This window comes from Amblyomma maculatum, chromosome 2 (assembly GCF_055883805.1).
Source record: "Amblyomma maculatum isolate TAMU_Amacu chromosome 2, ASM5588380v1, whole genome shotgun sequence".
Classification (NCBI taxonomy): Eukaryota; Metazoa; Arthropoda; class Arachnida; order Ixodida; family Ixodidae; genus Amblyomma; species Amblyomma maculatum.
The window spans coordinates 9,381,002-9,403,660 of record NC_139345.1 but is presented as its reverse complement, the minus strand read 5'-3'; the positions used below and the strand labels follow the sequence as shown (position 1 = coordinate 9,403,660).

General features: G+C 44.0%; 1 long non-coding RNA gene across 2 annotated transcripts in view; it reads right to left on the bottom strand.

The window, feature by feature from the left end:
• LOC146197910 (uncharacterized) overlaps positions 1 to 21,062 on the bottom strand; it is an 88,865-nt gene extending 67,803 nt beyond the window's left edge. For both annotated transcript variants that reach the window (XR_014704911.1, XR_014704912.1), the window contains exon 1: positions 20,863 to 21,062. This is a non-coding gene — a long non-coding RNA (uncharacterized LOC146197910). The remainder of the gene's footprint in view (positions 1 to 20,862) is intronic.
• Between the last annotated feature and the right edge of the window lie 1,597 nt (positions 21,063 to 22,659).

Here is a 22,659-nt window from a genome sequence, read left to right as displayed (position 1 = left end):
TGGGCACGCAAGCAACAAGACTAACAGCTAACGTTGCCGATACTTTTGATTTGATCCTGACTACTCGACCCGACAAAGTTTCTGTAGCTTACCTACCTGGCCTCAGCGATCAAGCTCTAGTCAATTTTTCCTTAAAGTTAACTTGTCCAAAGTCTAACAAACAGGTAACTGTGATACGCGATGTAAGCGAAGAAATTTTCAGGCTATCATCTCCAAACTGTCTTCTTTTATTGACATTTTTCTTAGTGGCTTTGACGACCACACTATTCAAACTAACTGGAACATGTTCGAGGCCAAAGTTAACTTTCTTACTGATCGGGTCATTCCTCAACGCACCACCAAAGACACTGATGCTCCCTGGTACAGCAATCATATCAAGCACTTATCTAAAAAAAAAGGCGCGACTTTATCGCATCGCCAAACTTTCCCCTACAAGTGAACATTACGCTTCGTAATTGGCAGCGTCCGAAGCGCACGTGCAGGCAATAAAAGATGCAAAGAAACACTTTCATTCTCATACTCTTCCGTCATTGCTAACAACAAATATTGAATAATTTTGACGCGTTATTAATCCGTCGAATAATTTAAATATTGCCTTAAGCGACACTTCTGATGACACCATTCCTTCATACCCTGTTGCTACAGTTCTTAACGTTCCTTTGCTGAGAACTTTTCAGTCATTTCTGATGCACACATACCTATTACAAGATAATCACAACTATTCAACTATATCTCAAATATTATTTGATACATTTGATATCATCAAACTCATTGATAACCTTAGTACATTCCGCTCCAGGTTGTGATCATATTAATTCTACATTTTTGAAAAATGCTTCTGCCTACGTTTCCATTAAGCTAAGAAAACTTTTTTCGACAATCTTACGACCAATCTATTCTACCCAAAGAATGGAAACTCAGGAAGGTGATTCTAGTGTACAAGTCTGGTAGCAGAACATCTCCCTTGGACTATCATCCCATCTCTCTTACTAGTGCTGGTTGCAAAATGTTAGAACATATATTTTCAAGTCTTGTTATTTTTCTTGAATAAAATGCTTTCTTCTCATCAGCACAACACGGTTTTCGGAAATCATACTTATGCGAAAGTCAAGTAATATGTTTTACACATGCTTTACACCGTATCATCAACCAGTCATCACTAGCTGACTGCATATTCCTAGATTTTAGTAAAGCTTTTGACAAGCTATGTCACAGACTGATATTAATAAATCTAAGTGACCTTAATATTGACCCTAGTCTACTGAAAATAATTGAGTGTTTCCTTCTTAATCAGTCGCAGTTTGTTACCGCCAATGGTTTTATTTCTGGTTTTACAGAAGTGCATTCAGGCGTTCCTCAAGGAACCGCAAGTCACGGAACCGCAAAAGCTGCGATAGCCCTGCAATCAATGTTAAGGATCGTCATTGGCCTGTACTTTTTCGGCCAACGGTAACAGCATATCACGCATAACAATGCGTACAGCCCGGAAACTTGCCATAAAACCCTAATCCTGGAATCATCGGCTTAGAAGTACCATGGTCTGGCTAAAGCTTACGGCTGTCTCTTATTTTTTCTCTCGATAGCACCTCCAGTTCAGCAAAGCTGCATTTACAGAAAGAACAAGCAAAATCCCGTGTGGAAGATGCTGAGGAAAAGGCTGTCGAAACCACGCAAGTCCTAGTAGTATACGTTCCATATGTACGAAGAATGTGATCGAGTTGTGCCTGTGCTGTCTCTTTCAATCGCGCAACGTGTGTATTATCGATCAGTACACTGTGCATGTACATTGCGACAAAGATTTCAGGTTTCCACAGCACTCGACAAAAGCTGTTGAACATTCGACTTTAGTTTCGTACTTCCCGGACCACTATGATTCCATCTTTTTCTACACAGCCCTGCACTAAAAGTCATTACTTCAAGAAAGGAAAAAGAAAATTTTCGTTGTCGGCCAAGTGCAGCTTCGTTGAAAGCTGAAAGAAGAACTATAATTAAAGGTCGGGTACTACATGTTTAGTGAAGAAAAATAAAAATGATACAGATGTTGTTCCGCCCCTTGTCAACATTTTCTTTTCCCTGATAATTTTCCTTCGGATCCGACAGGTTTATTTTAAACGCGATGACAATTCGCTTTACCACTTAGGGAAATATATATTCTGCAGAAAACGAAATGTGATCATAATGGCACGATATGCATAGTTGTTAAAAGTTGCTAAAAAGGAAAATTTGCAAAGTAGAGAAAATGTAGTGAGATGCGGGTTTCATGGAGATGCACAGAAGATCCTGGAAGCTGTTTTTGTTAAAGAAACATTTATCGGCAAAAGATCTACATTTACTGCTGTATGGTGGCAAATGTGGCCAAAACTTCTGGCTATTGAAAAATACAGCGTATGTATGCACAAGCCCTCATCGCGATATATTGTCTGTTTTTCTGATTGAATATAAAATCTTTCTGTGGTTTTTCAATTATCCTTCATGCGTTCACGTGTTCTTGTAAGAGAAAAAACATGATGGGAAGCATTTTTCTATTATAACAACAAATATAAATGTTCAGAATTTGGACTCAGGTCTGTTTAACGAAGATGAACGCATAATTTCGAGCGAAATGATTGTGCTTGTAAAACCAATTTGAGACGTCAACACAAAGCTTCTACTAAACCTGCTCACGATATTTATTATACGTGCTCCTAAATCTGCGCATCATCTCATGAGTCTCTAAACGGCTGAAGAGTAAAAATGTAAAGCAGGAAAACGATATCGAAGATTTTAAAATCTAAATTCTGGTTTGGTTTGGTTTAGTATATGGGCTTTAACGTCGCAAAACGACTCAGACTATGAGATACGCCGCATTGGAGGGCTCCGAAAATTTCGACGACCTGGGGTTCTTTGAAATGCGCTGACATCGGTCAGTACACGAGTGCGTTGCTTTGCGCCTCCATCGAAAAGTGGCCACCACGGCCGGGATTCGATCCCGCGTCCTTGGGCACAGTAGTCGAGCGCCCTAACCACTGCACAACCACGGCGGGGCAAAATTCTAAATTCTACCGACGAAAGCAGTTGTCTTACAACATACTTAAAACATCAGCTGAATGTGTGAACGCCCGTAAAGGCCTAATAAACCATTTATATCCATACAGTGCAAACGGAACATAAAAACAAATAGAAAAAAATTGAGGGACGCTTCAATATGAGACGTCGACGTTAAAGGGAACCTGAAAGGGAACGAGATACACGCAGTAGAATATATGAAGCTTGTAGATTTAGCTCGCCAAGTGACTGCGCGCTACCATTTAAACATATGACGCAATCAACTATTAAAATCGCGACAGTCATCTAGCTCCTCGTCAGGAAACCGCTGTAATGCGGACAAACTGGACGATGACGTCATTACCGGTTACTTAAAATTTTAACTGCTTTGACATCCCGATGCCATCAAACAACACGGTCTTTACCTTCGTTGGCGTTGGTTCTCTTCCTCAGTACAGACGCTTATGCGTTGTAAATGTATCACCTCAACAGATGACGTCATCTTCGGTGTCCCTACTCGTGACCCCGCGCTGCGAAGAAGCCTGAATGCCGAAATAATTTTATTCAACGATTACGTCATCGATTTAAATACCAGTACAAAACGACTAGGTATAGTTTAACATTAACCTTCCCAAATTCGACTCCCCTAATACAGTTAAATTCTGAAAACGCTTCAGTTGCCCTTTAATGTCCCGTACGCGTCCAGTCTTGCAGATCATCCTTTGCGTACATACCCTTTGCCGCTCGCTTAATCGGTAATCTATTAACTTGCGCCTCTATTATCTCACACATAGCCCTTATCATACGGTCGCAAGCAACCAAATAACCTTGAAGACTACCCGACGTTAATATAAAGCCCTGCTTTCACCAAGCCGTATACGGTGCCTGAGTGACCTGGTGTATAGCGCACCTGACTAAGAACGCAAATATCGAGGAATGTTGATTTATCCTCGCCCTCGTACCTAGAAGGAGCTACCCGTGTTGATAGCTCCTGCCATTTCGGCAGTGTCATGTGATCTCATGACGTCTCACAAGCCGCCGATCCTGCTCCCACCAACCACCACCTACCAGAGGCATGGTCGTGATTTGTCGCGTACAAAGCGTATACGCCGACACAGCATTTTTCGGGGAACAGGGCTTTTTAGGGCTGCCGCGTTAATGATGATACGCAAACACACAGCCCTGATGTGAGCACAGGCAAATAACCAAATCACATCAGTCCTGTACCCGACCCCTGTGGCCCAGTAGTTAGAGCGCTCGTATACAGTCCCAGATATATTATATGGAGCCCTTCATTAGGGCATTCGTCAGAGCATGAGTTGTTTTGAGATGTTACACCTCATAAACCAAACAAACCAAATCAGTACAGCGCACACCTATTCTGGTTCAGTGTTCCGCCTTTCCCGTGGAAAATATTTATGAGCATCACATCAATTCCTCCTTTCAGTGCAGTCTGAGTGCGCTCTTACTGTCCGCAAGCGCTTGACTGCACACAGGCTGAACACTTCACTAAATCTCAGCTTGTGGTGCTCTATTTCTAGCGGTTTAATGTGCGACGTCAGTGAGCCTGGTCTATGCGGTTGTCTGTGTACGGGGGAACTATAGGAAGCACTTTTTTGTTTCCGTAATACCACAAAACAAAAAAGAAATAGATAAATCTGAGAGCACTTCATAAGAAGCACTTTTTTGTTTCCTTAATACCACAAAAAAAAAAATCGATAAGTCTGACAGCACTTTATGTGAAGCACTAGCGGTGCATCCGTCATCATCATCAGCCTGACTATACCCACTGCAGGGCGAAGGCCTCTTCCATATTTCTCCAATTAACCCGGTTCTGTGCTAGCTGCATCCACTTGACCCCTGCGAACTTCTTAACCTCATCCGCCCACCTAACTTTCTGCCGCCCCCTGCTACGCTCTCCTTCCCTTGGAATCCAGTTTGTTACCCAAAGCGACCATCGGTTATCCTCTCTTCGCACTACATGTCCTGCCCATGTCCATTTCTTCTTCATAATTTCCATTAGAATGTCGGTAACCTGAGTTATTTATCTGACCCACTCTGCACGCTTCCTATCTCCATAGCACTGTTCTAATATCCCATGTATCATCGAGAGTATAGTATATTTCTCTGTAGTGTGAAACAACCAAATCTATAGATAAAAAAAAAATTTTGTGGAAATCTCCCGTTGCAATGCGAAGTAACCCACACATAAGGCCCTATGCTGTACAAAGAACTTTCGCTTTGTGCGTTATTGCTCATACTGCGCGGTTTCCATTACAGGAACAGCTCTCATAGGGTAATGAACAAAACTCGCATTACAAAATCAAATCAAATGCTATGTTACATATTTTATTGCGCACTGTTTATTGTACGCATGAATATTAATGAAAGCATAGTTACTATTCCACAATGGAGTCCCGTAGACCAATGACTTTCAGATGCTAAGCATTCGGATTCTTATTGGATAAGCCAAAGAGACCAGTCGTTTGCTTTTTAATCCTACAAAAATAATTGAGCAACCATGTCCCAGAGAAAGCAGAAACGAAGATGTCCTTCCGCTTCTCATTAATCTAGATTAAGATATGCTTGGAGAAGCTTTGAAACAATGCGCACGTGTCACAGGTATAGGAGAGAATAAGATATCAACCAGAAGACAAATTTCCAATATGTATTGACAATATTTTCCCCGGAAGCCTAATAACATGCCTTGCGGGCAGCGCCCACTTTCTAAAATATTCATCTTATCCATTTCCAGAAACTCACAGGCTCAAATTGGGGCAGGAAACAAAGAAATTTACTTTGGTTATTTTATACCTTCATCCGTAGGCTTATAAATTTATTATTGTTTCTCGGATTGCGCGGGCCTGTGTTCTAGCGATAATCTTAATTCAGTGACCTTTATAAGCGAGATAAGAAAATCAAGAAGTTCTCGAAATATTTTAGTATATAATGGCATTAGCGTATATCAAAATGAATATAAGGGCTTCATGTCTGCTACAGCGAAAGCGAAAAACTCCAAGACCTGTGCTTTGTAGGTTTTTATTTATTTTTACGTGTTCAGCCGTGCCTAGAAAAGCGATCTAAGGCATTAAATAAAAAGAAAATTTCCGAGATCGTCAGAATCTACACTGGAGAAATGCGTAATCCTGAGCGTTGCTGTGCTGTCCGCGAAATGTGTCAGCAGGAATCAGCGAGTGACAGATACGGCGCCTTTCCTTTTCTGTAAACCAATTGTAGAACGCCGGGGAGCTCTGGTGTGTTTAACGAAACTCCAGTTGTGTGAGACAAAGGGCACGCGATGTACAGTGTGCAAAATCAACGCTCAAGCCTTCGCATTTCTGCACTACAGATTCTGCAGTTCTCTCGGAATTTTTCACCCTGCAGTTGGTTGATTAACTCTCTTTGTCCCCTTTCTAACCATTCCCACACATTTGTGCACGCAAATCACGCCCTTTCCCTGTTGTTCACTTTCAAACATTTCAAATTTTCCACCACCGGAAGTTAGGCCTACGTCATCGGAATTGTCGGGAACCACGTAACCCTCTTTGGACGTCGTCATTACCTATCCCGGCTATCCCGGCTATTTCGACATTTGATTGACTTAATTAGTTCTAATTATTTATTTTATTTGCAATACTGGCATTCTCTAGTTGAGACCATAGCAGGTGGGCATTACATTCATAATATCGAACAAATGGTGATGGAAAGAGTCAAAGCAGCTCTACAGAAATACAGTATTAGCAGTTCTTACAGCACAAGAAAACTGGAAAAGTGTTATTAATTCGCACAAACAGCTCACAATTAAAGAACGCATATAAGTTCAAAAAAGGAAACAATGGGATAACAGGCCGTCGACTGCGTTAAACAAGGGAGCGAAAAAATAAAACTAAATTCGTAACCGAATCATTTCTGCTCAAACCGTGGCATATAGTTTGAAACAAAACTTGAAAATGAATCAACGTTAGTTACAGATATAGTGTTTTAGAATATCAGTAACAGATGAGTGCACGAGATTCCATTTGCTTGTTGGCAGCGGGAAGAAAGAAAATTTAAGTGCATCACTGTGACATGAATATTCGGTTGGCGTGAACGCGTGATGGTTTCTTAAGTCTCGCTCATGTGATAATGAAACTAATGAAACATACTGTGGTAAGTCGATGTTAAAGGCGTTATGTAGTAGCTGATAGAGGAATTTTAATCGCGCGAACTTTGATCTTCCTGATAGCACTTCGAGACAGGATATTACAGCTAGTTAGGTTGGAGAATCGTTCGCTTGTATTTGTTGTGAATGAATGTTGGTGCTTTACGCTGTGCTCTTTCAAGCCTTGAAATGTTAGTAAGAGACTGGGGAAACCAAACGATGTTAGCATATTCTAGTACTGCATGGTCTAGTAAAAGTCTTATAAGCCAAAAGTTTAGTATGTGCAGGGACAAGGCGAAGACATCTTCTTAGATAAAATAACTTGCGCAATGCAGAAGTGATGTTACTGACGTGTTCGCCCCATCTAAGATGTGTAGTCAATGTGACACCTAGATATGTATGCTCCTTTACAAAGGCAAGTGGGGTGTCATTCATATTGTACCCAAAATTAGAAGGCTATTTTTCCCTGGTCACTGCCATTGCTACAATTTTTTTTTTGTGTGTGTGTTGATTGACATCCGCCAGTTATTACACCATTCAGCATTTTTTTTTTTCTAATGATCTGTTAAGAATGACATGATGTTCGTGGCTCCTTATTTGTCTGCATATCATGCACTCGTCAGCAAAGAGTTTGATGTTACAATCAATATTGGTAGTAATATCGTTAATAAAGATAAGAAATGGCAAGGGGTCCAAAGACAGAGCCTTGAGGAACTCCGGGTGTGACTGATACCGATCTGGACCCCGCCGGGGTGGCGCAGTGGTTACGGCGCTCGACTATTGTTCCCAAGGACGCGGGATCGAATCCCGGCCTCGGCGGCCGCTTTTCGATGAAGGCAAAAAGCAAGGCGCCCGTGTGCTGTGCGATGTCAGTGCACGTTAAAGAGCCCCAGGAGGTCTAAATTTCCGGAGTCCTCTACTACAGCGTCTCTCATAGCCTGAGTCGCTTTGGAACATTAAACCCCACCAAACCAAACCAAACCATACCGATCTGGGTTTCACACGGTGGTAAAAGACGAATTGTGAACGTTGATGTAGCAAGTCCTTTATACAAGCCAATATTTCGATATCACCAACGAAACCCCGTAACTTTGCAAATTAGTTTAGAATGACTCACGCAGTCAAATTCTTTAGCGAAATCGAGTAGTGTGATGTCAGTTTGACTGCAATTATCAATACTTAAAGCAAGGTCATGGACTACTTCCGTTAATTGAGTAATGGTTGATAAGGCAGACCCTTGAAAGAAACGTCGCCGGCGCTCGACTATTGTTCCCAAGGACGCGGGATCGAATCCCGGCCTCGGCGGCCGCTTTTCGATGGAGGCGAAAAGCAAGGCGCCCGTGTGCTGTACGATGTCAAAGCCCGTTAAAGAACCCCAGGTGGTCGAAATTTCCGGAGTCCTCCACTACGGCGTCTCTCATAGCCTGAGTCTACCACACCACGATGTGCGTGGCTTGACCTGGAGTGTGACCCTGCCAAACCAAGCAGCAACAGCTCACCCGTACGGAGTCAAGCGCCGACTGAGGGGTGCATCGCAGACCCAAAAGAGGCTGCACAATGGGAGGCGGGGAGAGGGCCGCGCACCCGGCATCTAGGTGTGTCGAAATCACTATAGTGCCTAATTCTAGGCACTATAACATCACGCTTCAGAACAGGGGTCATTATCGCATTGGCCGGACAACAGGATTGCCTCGCTCGTCGTGGAGCACCGACAGTTGGCTCAGCTATAACTTAGCCGCGACGTGATGCGACTGACATCTTGCTGCACGCCATGGTTGCCTGCATAGGCGCATCGCTACCTTGTCGCTACGGCACGTCAGACCATGGCAAGATGGCGAGTCAGCCAGTGTCTCGGCTAAAGAAGCGCGTCGTGTCCGGCGGGCTCAGTTGGAACAGGAGAGAAGACGCTGTAAACGTGAACACGTTGCCTAATGTGTGTATATCCTAGAGCGTACAGAAATCGAAAATGACAATAAAAAAATACACCGAAATAAACCATGGTTTTGCACGTGTAACTCGGTATAATCTTGTTAGAAACCGTTCTTTCTTTCTTTTTTTTTTTTTTTTTTCAGTGTTTAACGTCCCTAAGCGACTCGGGATATGAGGGGCGCCGTAGTGCAGGGCTCTTGAAATTTCGACCACGGTTCTTTAACGGTTCTTTAAACCCACCAAACCAAACCACCATACTTAATGCTTATTGTACAGTACAGGGAACTCCGTCTGTTCTTTCCCAAGCATACTTTGCTAAGTAACATGTTTATCTTTGTGGTGACCAGCCCGGTATATTCTTTCATTTAGAGGTTGCGGACTTTATCGCCATGCGTAAACTCGAAGAGCACAATTTTTTTCCCTTTTTCAAAGCGCAGCCATTGCATCCCACTGGAAAAACTGTATGTTCAGCACAGAAACCTGAAAGCCGCTGAGTCAAAGGCGCCGGTTGTAGTCTCTTCAAAAAAAAAAAAAAAAAAGAAACTGAGCAAACAAAGCGTAAGGCGCGGAGTCTTAGGCCTAATAAAAGTGACACGTGAACTACCATCCTGTATTTTACTTATATGGCTTCCCAGGATACAAAGAACAGAAAAGCAGAAAGCAGACGGGAGTCCAGAAAGACGCGCAGTAAATCTGTCCTTATTTTACAACCTCGCAAGTCCGCATTGTGGATGCCTTCACTTGATCCTAGGCTAATAAAAGTAGAAAGACAAATTCAAATTCGAAACAGAGCAGGCTCAGAAGAAAATAGTGAAGCATATTTTACATTTAAACAAATTGCTTTATTCACCTTATGGTTGCCTTTTCTCGAGAGGCCGACATCGTCATGCATAAAGGCAGTGAGCTCTTTCCGGGTAACTCAGTATTGCCTTTTTAATGAGTACTTCTTTGTATATATATGTGGCGTTCAGGCGCCGTTCACGACGTGCTTTGCCTGATGCGCGTCAAGAATACTATAAAGAGTGGACTAGAATTCATGCTTTCTTTCGCCGGCCATCTGGTTTCTGTCTGGCCTTCGCGCAGCTTGCGTGCACGCAATTCGGCCTCCATTTTCGCTACGCGAGGGTTCGTTAAAAGTGCAGGGACGCTAACGTTTCAGAAAGAGAGCAACAATTGCCTTACCACTACTACCGGGTTGCTTCAGCTGGCAGCACTGTAATAGCTTCGTTTACAAGTGCAGAAAATGGTCGTATTACTCGAATGAAACCTACGAGAACAGATGCGCACACAGGAATGTTGGTTCAACTCCAACGAGATTGTTTCTTTTTGCCTTTCTGTGCGCTGTGTGAGACATCGGGCAGCCTCAGCTTTTTTCATTCTTTCGCGCACAGGGCAATTGTTATTTTACTTCTCCACGAGTTGCGAAACACTGCCTTTTTTTTTTACTACGTCCCTGTTACAACATCTGAAAAGCAATATAAGTCGCAGTTATGAGATCCGCTGTTCTATTCATCTTGCAGTTTGTTGTTTCTTGTCGAAGACGGATGAAGGGGTTTGTGTGCGACCAGTGTATGTATAGCGCCAGTTAACAAGTGCTGAAGCGCGCGTATGATCACCAGTCACAAGTTGGGAACGCAAAATTCCCTTTCTAAATCGTACCATCTATTTTCTTTTTTTTTTTTCTAGCTAATATTCTACCACGAAGTGTCGGCTTATGAGTAACGCACGAAAGAAGGCGAGCTTAGTTGAAGATTATAGAAATGCTGCCAGAGACGCCGGTGCATCTAATGTAGCCTTCTTGTTCTCGAGGCACGAGGGACGTCTTCACATTCCTCTTATCCTTCTCTTTCCAAAAAACCACAGGCAAGAAGAGAAAATATTATAGCCTATATAGTTGAGCCTATATAGTTGAGCCTATATAGTTGAGCCTGTATAGTTGAGCCTATATAGTTGAGCCTATATAGTTGTTAACGAGGGTGCACGTAACAGGACCTCCGCAAAGGCACCAGTTTATTTTTTCCTCCAGTCTGCCACAAGTTGGGTCGCTGAGCTGTTCTCACGTGGTTATTTCTATTAACTCACTCCCCGCAGTTCATATACGCGGGAATGCAGATTACGCTTCACCAAAAAGAAAGGGACCGCCCGATGCATGAGGCGGGTAGGCATGTGCAGAGTCTTTCTGTTCCCTTTTTAATTTGTTCAACAATATCTGCAGAGCCTCCACGAGTAGTGATCAGAGACCGAGGTCGCCAATTCACTGCTGATATCGTTGAGGAGCTGCTACGTCTATACACAGTCACCTGGTACTCAACACCATATCACCCACAGACAAACGGTTTGATGGAACGCATCAATAGGATACTGACCAACATGTCTTCCATGTATGTGGACTCGAATCATAAGAAGACACCACACTGCCATACATCACATCCGCGTTCAATACCGCTACTCGTGAACGACCGGTTACAGTCAATTCTACCTATGTACGCTCGCCCGCCATGCTACAGCCTTGACACAATCCTGCCACTTTCTACCAGTAAAAATCTGGATGTCGCCGAGATCTTGTCCTTGGCTGAAGAATCTCGTCGGATTGCCCGCTTGCGCTCCATTGCATCCCAACCGTGTTTCAAGGACCGCTGCTATGGTCAGCGCCGGCATGTTATCTACGCTCCGGGCGATAGGTATGGCTCTGGCGTCCAGTCCGGCGCCATGGCTTGCATCAAAAGCTATCGGCCAACTATGATGGCCCTTATGTGGTTGTGACTAGAATTAGCGACATCACTTATGAAATTTCACGTGTTACCTCAACTGATACCTGTATCTGTGCTGACATTTCAGCGGCAAGTAATATTTTAACGTGAACATACTGCGACAAAATACAAGGTGAAATGCTCTGGTGAGATCCGGCGCGTCTGCCGCGTAGGAGCACCGCGTAGGTGGAGCCACGGTTGAAACACGAGAAGAGGAGCGGAGAAGGAGGAAAAAGACATTTAATAACTCGAAATGAGTATGTGCATGAGGTTTGATTGGATCAACCCTGAAGTGCCTGGTCCTGGGGCAGCGGCCGACGCCACTGGGGTCCCGTGCTAGGGAGCGGAGGCGCCGGGGGAGGAGATAGAGCAACCTTTACTATATTGAAAAGTTTTAAACCTCTGTACTCACATCTCCCCAGTCCAAAAAAAAATATCAATGGGTCCAATTGGGACGACCAGTCAGATTTAATTGGTTCTGCCAATCCCAAATGGTTTGTCCAATGGGTCCTGTCCAACGCAACTGGCTTGGTCACTCCCAACTCGGAATCCCAACTGGGATGCCCAGTTGATTTCCTCACTTCCAATTGGGAGTCACGAAACCAACTGGGCTTCCCTATTGGGAGTGAAAACCCATTGGGCTTCCAACTGGGCTTCCCATCGGTTCTAACTGGTCCAGATGGAACAATCCCATTTGGGCAAGTCAAGTTTAGTGATATCCTTGACTGAGATATGCACCTATATAATAGAAACCTCTGACAACAGCGAAAAATTTAAGTTCATATATAAAGTATATGCTGCTTAATCTTATTTTATCATGTACACTAGTGCAGGCATAATCAAATAAGTTAACTCGAACAACAGATATGTGTCATTGGTCCCAACAGCACTGTTCAACGAATGGAGTACATGTCTCTGCAAAGTAACCTGTGAATATATACATTGAATCTGTGTTCTGTGTGATGCATGCCTCTCATTTCTTTAAAAACTAGTAATTTCAGTCCATTTGTATCAAAGTCTGCTCCCCTGTAACTCCATAGAAAACATTGAAATTGCATCTTCATTCTTTTTTAAGCTATGCGAGTTCAAACTATTTGGGCTCATGGGTATGTCATTTTAATTCAATTGGTGAACCACTTGGTTTTTATGAGTGACCAATTATTCCCAATTGGGAGCACCAATTGATATCGAATGGTCATGGCCAATGGATGCCTAAAATGCAGTTCGTTTTTGACCAATTCATTTCAGTTGGGAAATTCCCAATTGGACCCATTGTTTTTTACTGGGACTGAGGTTTTTGACTGAGCTTCTCCATACGCCTCTGCGCGTCTCTGTTGCTGGTAGCGTTCTCTGCGCTTCGGCGCCTCTGTCATCGCAGAAGCAGAAAAGCCATCAGAAAACCGCAAAAACGCAAATGCTCCTCTCATACATTCGCAGCATCATTTACCTTGTTTACAGTAGTTTCTCTTTCAGGCACTCGATGCAGCACCCAGATCAGTGGCCTTGGACTGCCTAGATGCACCTCTAACAAAGGTACAATTGAAGAGGCACATGCTCGCCCAATATCCATATACTTGTCACACGAACCACTTCGTGTATATTTACAAGCACTTACAAGACACAGTTTTCACCCACTCAGCAAGATTCTGGATGAAAGGCTGGACTGCAGTTTTACAAGTGCACTCCGCTGCCATCAGTCGCAAGTACCGACAGGATATGCCCTCCCATATCGTCCCGCCCAACCACCTTGGACGATGGATAAACCTTTGGTGCACCTTCGTGTTCCCGGAATACTAAAGAAATCAGTGGTGCCAATTAGTGGACTCAAACAACTTACTCTGGCGCACATCTGGTCAGAATATCCTCATTATATTCCCGTATACACCGATGGATCTGCGTCAGCACAGGCATCCGCTGCAGCTGTGGTCATACCAACTCAGAAAACGACTCTGCATTTCCTTTTGGGACATACCTCTACATCAACCGCTGCTGAACTTTTAGCCATTCGGGAAGCTATTCGCTACATATGTAGGGAACCACCTCAAAAATGGTGTATATTCACGGACTCAAAAACTGCATTACAAATTTTGGAAAACTTCTTACGCCACACTGCCTATCAGTCCCTGGCACTAAACCTTATGGAGCTCCTCACATCTGTCCAGCTGCAAGGCCACAGGATAACGTTTCAATGGATCCCTGCCCACTGCGGGCTCCATGGGAATGAACAGGCCGATGTTGAAGCGAAAAGCGCGCTCATCAATGGCCTCCGAACAGCTGTGCCTTTTTCAAGAGGTGACACGACGTGCCTTCTTACGAGTCGTATGAATAATGCTACAGCAGCTTACTGGGCCCAGCCAGACGCCCGACACATTCGTCTAAGAAGGCTCGATCAAACATTAAAATTTTATGTTCCGCGTGATATTCCGCGTCATCAGGCATGCTTACTAGATAGACTTCGTTTAAACGTGGCTTTATGGCTCTACTATCGCATATTGATTTTCAAGCCTACCTTTCTACTTTTCCTGTCTAGGTCATCAATCATTATTTGCAGTTCATCCCCCGAGTTGCTTAGCAAGGCAATGTCATCAGCAAATCGCAGATTACTGAGGTATTCTACATCTATCCTTATCCCTAACTGCTCCCATTCAAAGTCTCTGAATACTTCATCTAAGCAAGCTGTGAATAGTACTGGGGAGATTGTGTCTCCTTGCCTAACACCTTTCTTTATGGGAATTTTGTTACTTCCTTTATGCAGAACAATGGTTGCTGTGCAGCCTCTATATATATCTTCCAGCACTTTCAGGTACGGCTCGTCTACCCCCTGATTTCGCAATGCCTGCATCACCGCCGAGGTTTCAACTGAGTCAAATGCTTTTTCGTAATCAATGAACGCTATGTATAAGGGCTGGTTATATTCCGAGCATTTTTCTATCACCAGATTGATGGTATGGATATGATCGATAGTAGAGTACCGTTTCCGAAACCCTGCTTGATCCTTTGCTTGATTGAAGTCTAAGGTTGTCCTGATTCTATTAGCGATTACCTTAGTAAATACTTTATCGAAGTGTCTAAAGGTACGTCCGACGTATCCATTCGATTCTCGTAAAGATACGGCGGACGTCGATATACAGGCTCATGGCTATATGCACGTCGAACGCGGCCACATTCCGCTTGCTACGCGTGAATGAATCTTATCATAGCCTCTATGATATCAGCTAGCCGCGACTCTCGATGAGGTGCTACGAAGAGTGCATCCGTTCTAACATAGATCACGGTCTTCACTTAGGGTTGTGTACGGCAAGCATCGCTGTCACGCACATAGCTGCAGGCGATGCTACGTACTGCACCAGCTTCACCAGCTGGCATCGAGATACGCACATTCACGAGCAGCTTTCGCTTCGCACTAAACTATTACCTCGATCTGCCCGTAATGTAAGCGAGTTACTCCTAGCATTTACGCTGTCTTAGGTCCTGCATCGACCTCCGAAGATCTAGCGCCGGCACAACATATATACACACCTCGCCGTGCAGAACATATTCGGCAGTCCAAAGTATGTATGTGAAATGGCATTATGCTCGTTCCTCACATGCAGACCGAGGAAACAGGATGTTTCTAGCTAAATTCTTCGTTTAAATTCTACCTCAGAGCCGTGGCAGAAGACATGCCGAATCTACTAGAGGCCTGCGCTGCTACTGCGGCGAGCTGCACTGCACATCGACTCGTCGAGGCGAAGACCTACTGCACCGCACCGCAAGAGTGCACAACCGGAAAGCCGGAAGCGCGAATGATCCGAATTCCCTGTGAACAGCAATGTTCTTTGGTATTTAGGGGAAGACTAGACTAAAGTGCTTAGCCTGCATCTTTTTCTTGTCGTTGAATTTTGCGTACATGTAGTTTAAACACCCGCATGCTCGAGGTTAGCATGACCCGACTGAACGGCCGCGCAGCTTTGAAACGATCGGGATCGATATGCATGCATCGCCGGACTTGGGTACGCGGTAGAAAATGTGCGCTGCACATTTCGTTGCAGAAGCCGACTCTTGGAATTTTGCAGAGTGCGCCATGCAAGTGATCATTGCTACAACCACGCATCCATGTTCCAACGGCTGGCCTACCCCGAGGCGCATAAATGTTCAACCGTGGACGTATCAATGATCGAAGAGAGGACAGATTTTCAGTTTTGGGCGCGAAATCGATAGCTACCAGTGCTCAGCGTTAGAGAAATTCTGCCTTGATCATGCGCAATTCAGTGTTTCAGGTGTGGTCAGTAGCTGTAAGTTTGAACAGTTCGCCTGTCAAGTCAGCCGCGCCAGCGATGGACCGGCGGAGCGATTTTCCACGCTACACCGCTGTCTTGCTAGAAAGCCTACCTAGGCGGCGTTTGTCATACAGCTGCTTTTTGTGGGCCCCGTAATTGAAAGCAACGCCTCCAGAAACGCGTTAAATGTTCAAAAATGTATTCTATTCAACAGTTTCACTCCAGGCTGTCAAAGCAGGCGGACGTTGATAAAACAGTTGAGCACTCCAGTCTTTAGAAATCTGTAGAATCGCCTTCAGTTTGTAAAATTATTGGAATAGGTCACTTTCCGATCGCTGGGACATAGACCCTCATGACAGCGCTTTCACGTGAATAAGGACCACACCAGACCGAAAGCTTGTCTCATATAACATAGCTAATCAAGGTATACCTTACAGCATTGTGTTGATTTTTATGGTGCATAAGCGACTAATGCTGCCATGCACCAAGAACAAGGTTTAATGTATTTATTTGTGTGTAATGACTAAAATGTTCTTTAGGATGTAGCTTGCTTAGGAACATTTTAAGAAACCAAAAATGCAGGAAATTTGCACGTCTCTCCTAGGATTACAGTTCAGAAGAGCGTGTTGTCGGGCTAGTTGGTTCTGCATAGTATATAAGAGAAATGCGCAACAACTTAAACAGGACACTTACTCGCTTATTTATTTCCTAGGATCATGCTGGGATGGAAAGGGATCTGTTGCAAAATTGTACAAAATGTTTCCTCTTATTTTCTCGACTCTGACGCACGTGTAAAATATGGTTTATTGTTAGTTCATCTCCACACTCCTTGCATATTGGTTTGTCCTCTTTCATAAGTATGAAGCTGTGTGTGAGGTGTGGGTATGTGTTTTGTGAAGATGACCTAAAATGGCCTCCATGTTGTGTTTTTGATTACTGCATGATTTCCATTCCTTAATGACAGGTTTGACAAGTATAGTTTGTAGTTTATTTCAATGTTTCAAAAATCCTGCCTTTGCACTCTCACTTTTCTTTGTACAAGCTTCTTGGTATCTTCATGCAGCATATTCACCCTCTGTAATTTAGCATTGCATCAAGGTAACCTGGTTATTTCTTTTCATCACCTTTCAAGACAACTGTCCCGATTTCATAAAGTGTAGGGTTTCTGACGACAGGAACTCCTTGGAAGTAATAGAAATAAATGAGATCCACAATCATGAGCTATCTAGGGTATGCATATACATGTCCATCGCTCAGTGGAATGGTGTCAGTACGCTGTTAGAACAGGTCTTGTGGTAACAACAACCATTGTCTGAGGTGGTCTTTTAATGGGCATTGAAATGCTATGTAACTACAGGTACTGATAGAACTCTTGATCATGTTATGTGATGATGCGATCCTTGCATGCATATTGGTATACATTTCAGAATCTGCAGTGCACCACTTGACCATTTGCCACCAGTTTGTGTGAAAATGTATTTTTCATGCATGTTAACCAGTATTTAACAGATGACCCCTGTGCACAAGCCAAAAGTGCCACGAGCCAGAAGTGCCACGAGCCAAATGTCACGAGGCCACACGACATGGCAGGAGCTGTTAAGTCAAGCTTACAAAGTTATATTTGAAATATGTTCTGGGACGTTTCAGCTTCAATTAAGAAAGGTTGAGGCTTACAGAGGTCTATGCCAGGTTGTCTATCACCTAACAGGGCAGAACTACGACCGTATGCCAATGAGTATATCTGAGATAACAGAGACATGAATTAAGGAATTAGTAATTATGTTTGTAGCAAAGGGCATGTAAATTAACGGGAATCCACAGTGGGATCTGCAGACAAGAACCATTAACGCTGACACACCATACCCTTACAGGTGGAGATTAGGAGTCTCCCTAATTTTTTTTTCTGCTCAAAGCTTGTCATTTCCTTCATTCTTCCAGATGAGGAAGATGTGAAAATGATAGCATCGAAAATTCCAGAGGCCATCGTTAACAAGGATGCTGATCCCAACAGCGTAAAAAGGAATTTCAGAAAAGATGGGTGACTAGTAATGCTGGGAACAGTTGAAGCTAAGTGGAAAGGCATGAAATTGAAATGCAACATATGCAGAGATATGTTGCGAGACGACCAGTCTGTGGTGTGCGACGTCTCCGTTAGTTTCATCAAGTGATTGGCCAAAGCAGATGGGGCTTGTGGTTTTGTGATAAGTGCAGTGTAGTAGCATAGATGCAACCTTGCCCATTAATAATTGGAGTGGAGTAAGTGCATTGTTTTGTTTTTGTAAGATGTTCATGGTTTCCATGCAAACATTATGAGAATTTTTTTCCTAGAGAATGTTTGCTGAAATGTGAATATAATGTGCAATAAAACTAGTGTTTTCTTGCTATTTACTTTTCCTTGTATACATTAGTTCTGTGAAGAAAACCACAGGCTAGAAGGAAATGTAATGGCATGCATTTTGATACTTGGCCCCGTTGTGCTGGCTCAGTAGTTAGTGCTTGGCTGCTGAACCCAAAGATGCAGATTTGGTTCCAGCCAGAGCAGGAGCATTTCAATAGAGGCGAAACAATAAGCCGTCATACACCGTGCGGTGTCAGTGCATGTAAAAGAACCCCAGGTGGTCGAAATTATACCGGAGCCCTCAACTATCGTGTTCCTCATAGCCGTAGTTATTTTGGGATGCTAAACCAGATATATATCACATCATACTCTGAGTAAGATGCTATTCATGGTCAGTTAATCATACACTAAACGATCAATCTTTTTCTGCATGGTACAGCAGCTGTTGTACAATTCTACTTTAGCCTTCATGAAGAATATCACACTGGCTCCACATGGCCTTCTGTTGACCCTTGATATGCGTCACAATCACACACCCGGGTATGTATTTGTCTAAGGGCACCTATGCATGCAAGGAGGGGACCGTTACTTTCCATTTGTCCGAACTGTTATGCACGATCCACATCATTTCTGTAATTCAACTGCCTGCTATTTGAACTGTCCAGCATTGATGCAAGTTTCAAAGAACTGCAATTAGCAAATTAATCCAAGCAGGAAACCATGCCAAGAACTGCTTCGGTTTCATCTTTAACAACTGTTTGAGAACTAAAATTAGCCAAATGTTGCAAAACATAGATGAGAGGTTACAAAATCTAAAAAACAATGCAGCCTACCTATGGCAAGTAGGGTTTCACATCCTAAAGTGACATATGTAGCTACGAAAAATACCGTAGCGGAGAGCTCCAGACTAATTTAACTGCCCGGGCTTTGTACTTTGCGTTGACATCTTGCAGGAAACAGAAGCATTTGCATTTCACCTGCACCAAAGTGCGACTGCCATCACTGGCATTAAACATCACGACCTTGGGGCAAGTAGCCGAACGTGCCACTAAGATGTCGCAGCGTTTACGTACATGCTATACACGTCAACCTTTCTAGCATTAAAGCTGTCACATGTATGGCAGATATTCATGTTCAGCTTTGGACTGACAAGTTTAAAAGTGTACTATTTGTGTTTGTCTACCATGAAAAACAAAGGAAACTAAGGAAAAAAAAAATGAACATATGTTGAAAAAGTACTAGTCATTAACACATAAAGCATATTCGTTCCTTTATTAATGATAAAGTGGCCTTCAACAATAGTACAAAGCCTGAAAATTTAGGAAGGTGCTGTGCCAGGCAGCTATTTTACAGAAACCTGAACCATTTCACCTGTAGTAATGCGCATCCCGGCAGTGTGGGCTGGGCACTTATTTTTCAGTCCACTCCAACATGCAAAAACTGCATCATGTGCATTCCCATTTTCCGAGTTTTGAGCTCTGTAGTGCAGGCTAAAAAATTGTCGATGACTTATTTTCGTCTGATTGTTGCACAGCGCGTGTAAATAAATTACCACTGCACCTAATAAACACTGACATGCACGTGCAACATCGCCGATCATAAACGGACACACTGATGTCCGTCCAGACATCGGCGCACTCATCACAGCACTCTTCGTAGTCTCACACAGCAGTCTAGTAGGACGTAATCCGTACCTCACAGCATCTCACGGTAAGCACAAACCACACCTCCGACAAACACGAATGACGCGATGCTTGGGCTGGAGACACTCCGGCGGCACCCAGCTTTTTCAGCGACTACGTATAACTTGCAGCACCAAACCTCAATGCGAGCAGAAAGCGATGCGTTACGTGACACATCTCATCACAGATAGAAGTGAGGAAACTTTGAAGAATCAAAACTACATAACTACATAACGACCGTCGTAGACGTTAATCCACATGATAACGAGGAATGAGCGGGCGTGCGGGCCGCGGGCTGGCCGTCAACACCGCGATTACATGCGCTTGCGCTGGTCGTGCTTGCGACCCTGCCGCGGTCCAACTCACGTAAACCTATCATCATGCCATCAAGTAGTATATTACCCATTCTAGGCACTATTCTTGCCACTGTACTATTCTTTGTAATTTCACATTTCACGCATGCAGTAGTAACATACTTCCTGAACCTCGCACGTAGTACACCTCATACCAACTTCGATTTGGCTACATATGGCTACCATATTGTTGCTACAACCACATCTGGGGATCTCGGATCCGTCCGGCTTTCCCGACGGATCCCAAGGCCCATATCGGAGAAAAATGCGTTGGGTCCGTCGGAAGAACCCTACCGATCGGGTCCGTCCGCCGTACCTCTGAAAAATATTTCTCGGATCCGTCCGTCGTATCCCGAAGAAAAACGCACCGGGTCCGTCGGACGTACCTTTAAGACCATTGATCGGGTCCGTCGGACGTACCTTTAGCCACAGCCATACTTTATACGTAACAGACAGTAAGCTGATTGGTCTGTAATTTTTAAGATCCTTAGAGTCCCCTTTCTTGTGAATGAGGATAATGTTTGCATTCTTCCATGGTTCCGGTACCGTCGATGACACGAGGCACTGCGTATAGGCAACCTGCAATGGAGTTTGCTGAGACATGTGGCGCCACCTGGCGGCCGACGGGAGCTAATACTGAGTCGGCGCAGAAGCTGACGCCGTATATGTTGCGGCCGCTGTGTTCCTTCTGCGTTCGCGTTTTGTTATCCCAGTGAGTGTGATTTACTCATTTAGGGACTTCAGTGGTCTCGTGCGATGCTTAGACTACTACGGATGTGAACAAGAATAAAAATAAGCGCAAGGGCGGCGAGAAAGGCTACCACAATCACGAAGGAGACCTATGCGTACCGCTTGCTGGGAGTACCTGGGGAGAATGATGAGAGAAGGAGATATTGGCTGCGAGAGAGTAATGTAACTGAAATTTGTTTTGTTATGGGGCCATTGGCGTACAGACGCCAAGAAGCTAAAATAAGACGATTGCCCGTGAGCGGAGGAAACGGTATAAACTTCTGACTCGGGGAGTCGCACGCTGGTTGGGGCACACTACTCAGTACGCGCTGTAAAATTTGGCGTGTGCTGGTATATGCTGTGCAAGATCGTGTGGCATACGTCCAGAAAATCAACAAAGCCGTGCAGCCGCAGCATCGTATTCCAGCCGCATTTCAACGGAGGCGAAATAAAAAAAAAAAAATGTTCGTGGATCTGTGAACCGGATTTCTAATGCGGTGTCTATTCGGAACCACAAAGCCAAAATATCTTCAAAACTTCCAATTACAGATTTCAATAAGCATATTTATCTGTAAATTAGTTCTTAAGGTGCTGAAAAAGTTGAAGTGGCGGAGTGTAGAGGCCCGTGATACTATGATGTACGCTGAGAATGGAACTTCGTTCTATTGTTCCACGCCAAATATTTCTTTCACCGACTGCTCAAGCTACTCAAGAGTCTCTTGTCTCAGACGATAGAATATTTCATCATTAGTAACAACAGTAAAAAATTCTAACTCTTAACGACCTCCGTTACGAAAGCTTTGCCGTTGAGTGCCAACATTTCCCGCCGGCTTTCCCCAAGTTTGAGGTACGGAGATACAAAATTCATGCCAGTTATTGTTGTTGTTAAGGGCTTTATTTTTCCAGCGGTGTAGGAGGCCCCCTACTCCCCGCCCCCAGCACGCACAGTTTTCGTTGATGACGCACGCTACAACCGCACGGTGCTTGCTATCGCCACGACATCCATAGCGGGTACCGCACCATGCCTCCTGTAACTTCCGCGGCACTGTCGAAAGGTGCACCACGAACAAAAGTGTTCGTCATGGCATTAAACTTTAAAGCAAAACCGCGACCAAATTATTATGCTGCTGTAATCAAACAGCAAGAACAAAAAAAGAAGAAACGGCGATCAATCTCTTCTCAGGTTCTCTCTGCACTTTCAATGTTTGGGTATGAGGTGTGAACGCAATAGGTGAATGAAAAGCTACGTTTACAACATTTTTCATTCATTCAATTATTTCTTAATTCATCATCACATATGCCCTGAGAGAATAAATTTCGTCAAAAAAAATTCCGTCTACTCACGCGACATTCAAAGCTGTGCGCGCGGGTGTTACGTCGCGAGCGGCGCGCACTTCGCGGTGACGTCGACACCGTTCACGTTTTAAACATGAGCATTCTCGAACAGGCGGTGT